This window comes from Tachysurus vachellii, chromosome 1 (assembly GCF_030014155.1).
Source record: "Tachysurus vachellii isolate PV-2020 chromosome 1, HZAU_Pvac_v1, whole genome shotgun sequence".
Taxonomy (NCBI): Eukaryota; Metazoa; Chordata; class Actinopteri; order Siluriformes; family Bagridae; genus Tachysurus; species Tachysurus vachellii.
In genome coordinates, this window is record NC_083460.1 from 41421332 (window position 1) to 41430164 (window position 8833).

Consider the following 8833-nt stretch of genomic DNA (forward strand, 5'->3'; position numbering starts at 1 on the left):
TTCAAGCTCCAGAGCTTTGAACTTTATCCTGCACTCTGGTTTCAACTTAGACTCTAGATCTAAGAATTCAACTTAAACATTTTGACTTTGGACTCTAGGGTCACAAGCCTGACTTCAGTCCAGAGTCCTATCAGGTTCGGTGATTTGGGACTCTACTCAATTCTGACTCCCCTGCTCTGGACCCCCTTGCAGGTCACCCGGGGTGGTCAAAAGGGAACTGTAGAGCAGTGTGGAAAGGATCTGTGGAACAAGGTGTGTTGTGGGGGTTGAGATTGCTGGATGAGGGAAGCTGCAGAATCTCTTATATCGTCGCTGTCAGGCGGAATCCTCATATCTCCAAAACCGTTATTTTTCAGGAAATTAAAAAAACGCCGTACCTTATCTGCAGTGCACAGGGTTTAGTCTGCGTTGCAGTGGATTGTCTTGTGCTAAATTCCTGTCCTCAGACGAGCACCAGAACTAGCGGGGGTCAAGATTTTTTTTCTTTGAGCCCAGTGTTTTGAAGACATTTACCTCAGAAGATGTGTTGATTCGTTGCGACTCTTCTTGAGGAGAAATATGCCGTGAAGCTCTCACACGGAGTGAGGAAGAGGTGGACAGTTGAAGTGTCCAATGGAGTTATGAGATTTGCGCTCAAGCTATTTTCAAGACTTTAGATTGGTTAATAACTTGTAAAAATAACAGACCCACGTGGGGACTGACCAATAGCATCGATATGTGAAAAATATGAAATTGACCAAATTTGGACATACAAGGTTTCCGCCCGACAGCAACGATATATAAAAACATGTTAAGGAGATCTTGGAGAGCAGAAGAAACAGAGCTCTCTCTTTATGATGCACTTCAACTTCTACTATGACTCAATCAACATGTGTCTCCAAGCTGTTAGTAATTTACAGAGCATAGTGCCGGGTTGTTAGAGGAGTGAAGTCGACAGTGTAAGGGAAAGCACCTCTGGGCATGTTAGGTGTCATCACAGCATTGCGTCCAGGAGTTAATGAGGCAACACTGTTGTGAACACTCCCTAAAACAAATTCTCACATGTGTGAGTCTTTAGAATGGAAACACTGCTATGCCACTGACCTATCTGGCTTAAACTTGAAAACCTCGGCTGTGTTTACATCAGCCGGAATAAATTCATTTCCATAGCAGATTCCAAATGCGATGTTTACAACAACCATTAATTTTACAACCTGTTGAAAATCTCAGTAGGTCTCAATAAGGAAATCATTACCATAACAACAACAGCAATTATTGTGTGAATGCCGTCTGAGCATAAGGACCTAACATGTAGTTCAAGCCTGTCTCGGGAAAATCAAATCAAATGTTTGTATTGAACAGGTTTCCGAGAAGTGGAATTTGCGCCATGGGTTATTTTGCTTTGAAATGTTAGCAGGATGCCAGGAATGATTACTAAATGATTCATTAATGGGATCAAAATTAATCATTGTAGTGTTGATTAACACAGGAGAAAGTTAGCCTTAGCATGTAGCTACCTACTGTGTATGTATGTGTGCTGATAATGTATCATATTGCGGTAAAGTAAAAATGCATTAAACATTAGTATACTTAAGGTACATTATGCGCTAACAGTAGCCCCGCCCACAACTCCGCCCACAGCTCCTAAAGCAAGCGGTTCTTACGTCTAGACCAGCAACGTTTTGGTGCTACTTAAGAACCACTTTTCCTGGTTCAGAGCCGGTGCTTTGGCTGTTGAAAAATAAAGAACTGGTTCTAAATTAGGCTCCGAACCAGCACTCAAACTGCCTCATGTGGTCTCAGTGACAGTTAACCCCTCAGTGGCTGTGTTGGCTTCCTGATCGGGAATCAAACTCATGCCACTGTGGTGATAGCATGGGATCCTGTTGCTGGACCACCAGAGACAAACTGCTTTATAAAATGTGCTATATATAAATTGAATATGCAAAGTTTGACATTGATTATTTATTAAAGTATTATTATAATTGGTCAGAAATGACTCATCCCTATTACATGACTTTGATTTACATGAACTTTGTTTCAATCCAACCCCCGAACCTAATACGAGTACAGTCTGTTTCTTCTTTCTGCATGCGGGTGACATCTAAATTCTTAACACTCAGTGAGGATAAAGAGAAATGAATCATAATCAGGAAGATGACTCATCCAGTCTTGTACACTGGAAAAAAAATCTCTTTCTGTCACAGTTTCTGCTTCTGTTTGTACCTCAAAACAGTTTCACAAAATAAACTAGACAAACTTTTAGCTTGGTTTGGCAATAAGTTATTAATGAATATATCATTTAGCATATGGTCGGAATTGTGCAGATGGACAGAGCCACACATGTGTTGTGTTGCGATGAAGGGGTTTAGTGAGTTATGGATGGATTTGTTTCTGGCAGGGAGTCGTGTTGTGTGTGCGTTTTGGCTGAACATATGTTGGGAAGGTGGAACGGCAACTCTGATACAAAAATAAGCCCCAGGCTGCTGTGATAAAGTAAAAGATGATGAATTGACATCAGGCCATACATATTCTGAGTTATTTAGTGAGCAGGATTTATGGGGGATGAACCCTGTGGATGAAGGAATGAAGAGAGGAGTTGTTGGGGGGTGTGTGGAAGGAAAGAGTGTATAGGTTAACAGAAGTTCAGATCCTCCTTCTTCTCCTGCTCTTCTGAATCGTTGGCTTGAGCCAGATCACCACAGGGGGACCTTCAGGACCATTCAGGTCTCCTTTAAAAGTATCCCTGATGTTCTCGAAACATGATGTTTAAATCATTAACTTGTCTTGGATATAGATTCTGCTTAGATTAATGAAACTGGAGAACAATTAACTCATTTTTAAATTGGGTTTGTGATGTATAACTTTGGAGCAATTACATTAGACTTTTTTTTAACTGCTAACATGGTAGTGAAGGACACATCATTGGGGTTGACATGGTAACAATACCAACAAAAAAACAAAAACAAATCCAGCTTACTCTCTGGCTCGGAAAACAGGGAGAGAGAGAGATAACACATGAAGCCAAAATGATGCTCATGTTACATCACAGCTCAGCGTAACACGCCAAATCTTCCACATGACTAGTGATTGACATGAAAAAGATTCATTCCATATCTTCCACCAGTTTAAAAACAACCCCAGATTTGCTTTCTAGACTTCCGTGGGTGGATGCACCAACAGCAGGAATCAAATTTGTGATTTCCAGAGAATCAGGCGAATGATTTCTGTCTTTACATGACACATATACAGTATAAGGGTTTACTAACAGTTAGCAGCGCTAGACTTTGACTCACTTACCAGTTGCATTATTATTTCCTCACTAATTCTTTCAGTGAATGAATGAATGAATGAATGAATGAATGATGTCTGTCCAATGCTGACTGGAATAGGTATTGTTCTGTTTAACAGCTCGGCACGTCAGCTATAAAACTGAGTATAGCGGAAAGAACGTGTAAAATAAGCGCTAATAGACAGAAGGGTTTCTTGTACTGGTAAGTCTAATACTTTATTTATAGTGTAAAATGTTTTCAGTCTTTAAAAGACAGGGGCTTTTACAGTACATGAGGGGCTTAAGCCCTTGAAGCCCCACAATCACAAAGCCACTGGTCAGTAGGACATGGGGATGTCATTATGTTCAGTACCCCCGTAGCAGAAGGAATCTGTACACACATCAGAATGAAAGCAAAGGTTTAAACCTTATAGAAGCACTGAGTATTTTGTGTATAGTGACTGTATAATATCTCTCTGTGTTGAGCAATTAAACACATAGACCTTTCCGTTCCCCTTGTCCACGGTGACGCACTTAACGGCAGACCTACGGTCTACTCTCCTCTTTGATTCCAGGACTGGACTTGATTTTTAGGGGCTTGGAATTTTTGCCTTAAAAGCATCACACTGAAAAAACATCCATTAGACTTCATTGCCACTGAATGCCAACCAGGGATGATAATGATGATGATGATGATGATGAAGGTTTAGAGCTTGATTGATTGATTGATTGGATACTGTAGCATTGCACATGTGAATATATTATCTCATCTGTCACTCCTAGGCACTTTATTTTAGTTGGGGTTCAGGGGGAATTCAGAGTATATGCAGGGAATACAGGGCATGAGGCAGAAGACTATGTATATATACAGAAACTAATCGTATATTTCCATCTTCAGCAAATCAAACCAATGATAATACCAGGACCGACTTCCAGCACAGGAAGTGAACCAGAACACTTGTTGTCGTGAGAGCCAGAGGACAAGATCATGACATCAAGGTTGCATTTGTTTTTTTTTCCAGCACTCTCCGAGACGATGCTCGGATTCTGTGTAAAACGCCAAGCCTTTTTCCTTTAGAAAGTCTCCACTGTATCCACTGCGCTCTGAATAATTACTCCAGATCCAGTTTTACAGTCTGCACAAGTGAATTAACTCATATTTTCCAGGTGACTTCAGACCATGTGGTGTGAGACCTTTTAGAAACGCCTCCCATCACGTACAGCCCAATATGTGGAGGATTACCCTTACGTCTTGGCCGTGGCTCTCGGAGCTCGGTCACACTTTGTCTAGGAACGTCTCATAACGTTGGTTTCAATGAAATTCCACATTCTCCATCAGTGACTAAGTTTATTATGACTGATCGACACGTCCATTAGCCTATCACAAAAAAACTGTAGAATTCTTCTGATACAGATGTGACTCCGTCTTTACGTTGTAGAGATGAAAAAGCAGTTGTTGAGGTTTAACAGATGAGTTTGTTTACAAGCCGGTAGCAAAGACTTAATATTAAATTAATTTGAAGGTGTGAAGGGGGGCACGGTGGCTTAGTGGTTAGCACGTTCGCCTCACACCTCCAGGGTTGGGGGTTCGATTCCCGCCTCCACCTTGTGTGTGTGGAGTTTGCATGTGCCTCGAGGGTTTCCTCCAGGTACTCCGGTTTCCTCCCCCGGTCCAAAGACATGCATGGTAGGTAGATTGGCATCTCTGGAAAATTGTCCGTAGTGTGTGATTGTGTGAGTGAATGAGAGTGTGTGTGTGTGTGTGTGTCCTGTGATGGGTTGGCACTCCGTCCAGGGTGTATCCTGCCTTGATGCCCGATGACGCCTGAGATAGGCACAGGCTCCCCGTGACCCGAGGTAGTTCGGATAAGCGGTAGAAGATGAATGAATGAATGAACGAAGGTGTGAAAGATGGAAAGAAACTCATTCACAAAGTCATTTCAGTAGACAGAGTTGTTCTAATAAAACCAACTAAAAACAAAATGTATAAAAGGTCCACCGGCCTCTATTTCATTTTTATTTTTTTAAAGCAAAAAAAAATCAACTGGCACCGTGTTCTCTTTCCTTTAAAGATAAATAAATGTCTTTGTTCAAAAAGCTTCACCTTATCTACAAAGACACAATTTTTTATCGTGAGAAATAACAACACATAAATTCCTTTATTATTAGGATTACATTATTCGGGTAAGTGAAAAGACCTTTATTATAAATTTGTCACAGGAAGAATAAAGACATTACTTTGTCTTTATTCTGTCACATGTCTGTCACATCGTTAAACTGTGACATCATCAGTCATTAATCAGACTAGAGATATAATGAGCTGCCTTGAGCTAAATAATTCAAATAAATGCATCTGATTGGACAAAAGCTGCATCATAAGATCTAATACATAATACACGATCAGTCAGGTTTAACTACTTTTTGTTTAACCATCCAATAAATTCTGCAGTCTTCCTCAATCTGATTTGTGCTTTGGACATTATTTAAATAAGAGCTTTACTTTACTGAACATGCTCCACCAGATGAACACATAATGTCTTAGGCCTCCTTTCCACCAAAAAGAACCGGGTGCTGGTTCAGAGCTAGCGCTGGTGCTGGTTCAAAGTTGGTTCCACTGGCGAACCTTCTAAGAACCGGTTTGTCTTTCCATCGGTTAGAGAGCGTCACAGAGCCGAGTCTGACGTCACTGTATACGTGTCACGTTACACAGCAACGTTAGCGCAGCAGCGACAAACACAAACACATCAACAATGGCAGATGTTGCTTTACTGTTAATGCTCATGGCTTTGTGAACCTACATTAACACCCAAACGCGGCGAATCCAACGTGTACGTGCAGCTCCATGTAATCTGTATAAACGGAGATTGTAATCGAGAAAGTACATAACGTTATTTTATCATTAACACAGAAAAAAGTTAGCCTTAGCATGTAGCTACTTACTATCATGTGTGCTGATAATGTATCATATCGCGGTAAAGTAAAAGTGTATTAAACATTAGTATACTTAAGGTACATTATCAAATGCGCTAACAGTAGCCCCGCCCACAGCCCCGCCCACATCCCCTGACACAGGCGGTTCTTAAGTCTAGACCAGCAACGTTTTGGTGCTACTTAAGAACCACTTTTCCTGGTTCAGAGCCGGTGCTTTGGCTGTCGAAAAAGAAAGAACTGGTTCTAAATTAGGCTCCGAACCAGCACTCAAACTGCCTCGGTGGAAAAGGGGCATTAGTGAACTTTGGTGATTAGTCCTCTAAATATCTAAAGCTCTACAGGAGCCGGACACTAAAACCTACAAGGATCTCACTCGCTAGAGCGACTTTAAGTGACTTGACATACGGCTAAGTACGGTGACCCATACTCAGAATTTGTTCTCTGCGTTTAACCCATCCAAAGTGCACACACACAGCAGTGAACACACACACACACACACACCGTGAACACACACCCGGAGCAGTGGGCAGCCATTTATGCTGCGGCGCCCGGGGAGCAGTTGGGGGTGGTTCAGTCGATCACTCGAACCCCCAACCTTAGGGTTAGGAGTCAGACTTTCTAAACATTAGGCCACGACTTCCCTAGAGTCATAACTACAAAGCTTCACTGTGTCCGTATCCAGAAGCCGGTCCACCATGTGAACTCTGCTGTCTTATAGAATCAATAAAACAGAAATGAAACCCGACCTACTGATAGTGACGGAGAAAACTCTGTTGTGTAGCCAGCACTAATCCTGTAACACACAGCAGATTAAATGTAAAAAAAACTTATAAAGAAATCTGAATAATGAACAGAAATCAGGTCTCCGCTGCAGGCCAAACCATCTGCGTCTATGAAAACGTCCGTTCATAACAACTCATTAATCACATTTGAGTTCGGCTGCAGCACAGTATTCAAAATTCTGCTATTTTCCACATCTGTAATGTTTTTTTTATGCTTTTTTCTTTTTTTCTTTTTTTTTTTTAAATAAAGTGCTTCATCTCAATCACGTCTATTAAACTGCTTTTTTTATGCATGCTTATGCATTATTAATGCATTTATTAATGTTTATGCATTACTTTAATAAATAAACAGGTCTAGTTTGAGAAATGAGCTCCTCGTTCCTGTCACGAGGTGTCGTGAACCCGGTGACTCATGAGAAATGTCCCGGTTTATCACAGGAAAAGGTTTATGGATAAGATCAACACAGTATAAAATGGCCACTAGTTATTTCCCACATTACTTAGCTTTTGTAACGTTGCCTATAACGTGTCGTCACTTGAAGCTTTCCGCGACACACACGTCAGTCGGTGTGTAATATTTTCGTCAGGCCTGTGATGGATGACTCGATGGATGTATTGAAAAAGTACCGCTTGTGTGTTGCAGTGTGTTATCATAGTGCTGCTCTGGGAAAGCTTTTGTTCCCAGAACACTGAGTTCAGAGAGTGAAAAACACACTAGACGTTTTTTTTTCAGTCTCATAGCTGGGAATACTGAAGAAATAGAAATATTGGCACCCTTTCAAGAGTATGAATATTAACATTTTCCACAGCGACCTTTGCTGTTATAAAAACCTCTCAGCCTTTTTAAAATAATACTATTTTCTCTCAATGCCCCGTGGAGTGAAATGATTTAAAATAAATGCGAAAAAAATCGTATTCGCATAGAATCTGTCACAGAAAATGCGTTATATGCTACCCAATGAACACCTTCAACCTCAGTGTCTGACATCGCTAAACGCTCTCGTGATGGAATCCTCACAGCTATGCTCCATCGTCTGAGTGGAAGGTGGAGAAGAGAAGAGTGGAGCTTATTACAACAGCAAAGAGAATACAAAATTACAATGCTCACTGTGGAATGGCACAAAAATGCAGAGTGCAAAGACTGGTGATGAATAAAGTGATAAAACACACAAAGGGTCTTATTCAGAGGAGCTGACTAGAGATGGAAAATTCCATATATTGAGGTATTTAACCCTTTTTACCTTCACACTGGCGTTCCATTTTGCTGGAGGAACAGAAAAGAACTTACAGGATGTTTTCACTCAGTATAAACAGTCGTCTGATGTGTCTGTGGGGGTCACGGTGGCTTAGTGGTTAGCATGTTCGCCTCACACCTCCAGGGTTATGGGTTCGATTCCCGCCTCCGCCTTGTGTGTGTGGAGTTTGCATGTTCTCCCCGTGCCTTGGGGGTTTCCTCCGGGTACTCCGGTTTCCTCCCCCGGTCCAAAGATATGCATGGTAGGTTGATTGGCATCTCTGGAAAATTGTCCCTAATGTGTGATTGTGTGAGTGAATGAGAGTGTGTGTGTGTGTGTGCCCTGCGATGGGTTGGCACTCCGTCCAGGGTGTATCCTGCCTTGATGCCCAATGACGCCTGAGATCCCAATGACAGGCTCCCCGTGACCCGAGGTAGTTCGGATAAGCGGTAGAAAATGAATGAGAGAGAGTGATGTGTCTGTGAGTCTGATCTAAAATAAATCAGGACTCTGTCGTTCTTTCGGTGCGTTTTAGACGTGTGTTTGTCCCTCTGATGACGATCTTACACTGAATTTTAGTGTTGAAGATAAATCTGAGCTGCTTTTTAGATGAACAAACACTCGGAGCTTCTCAG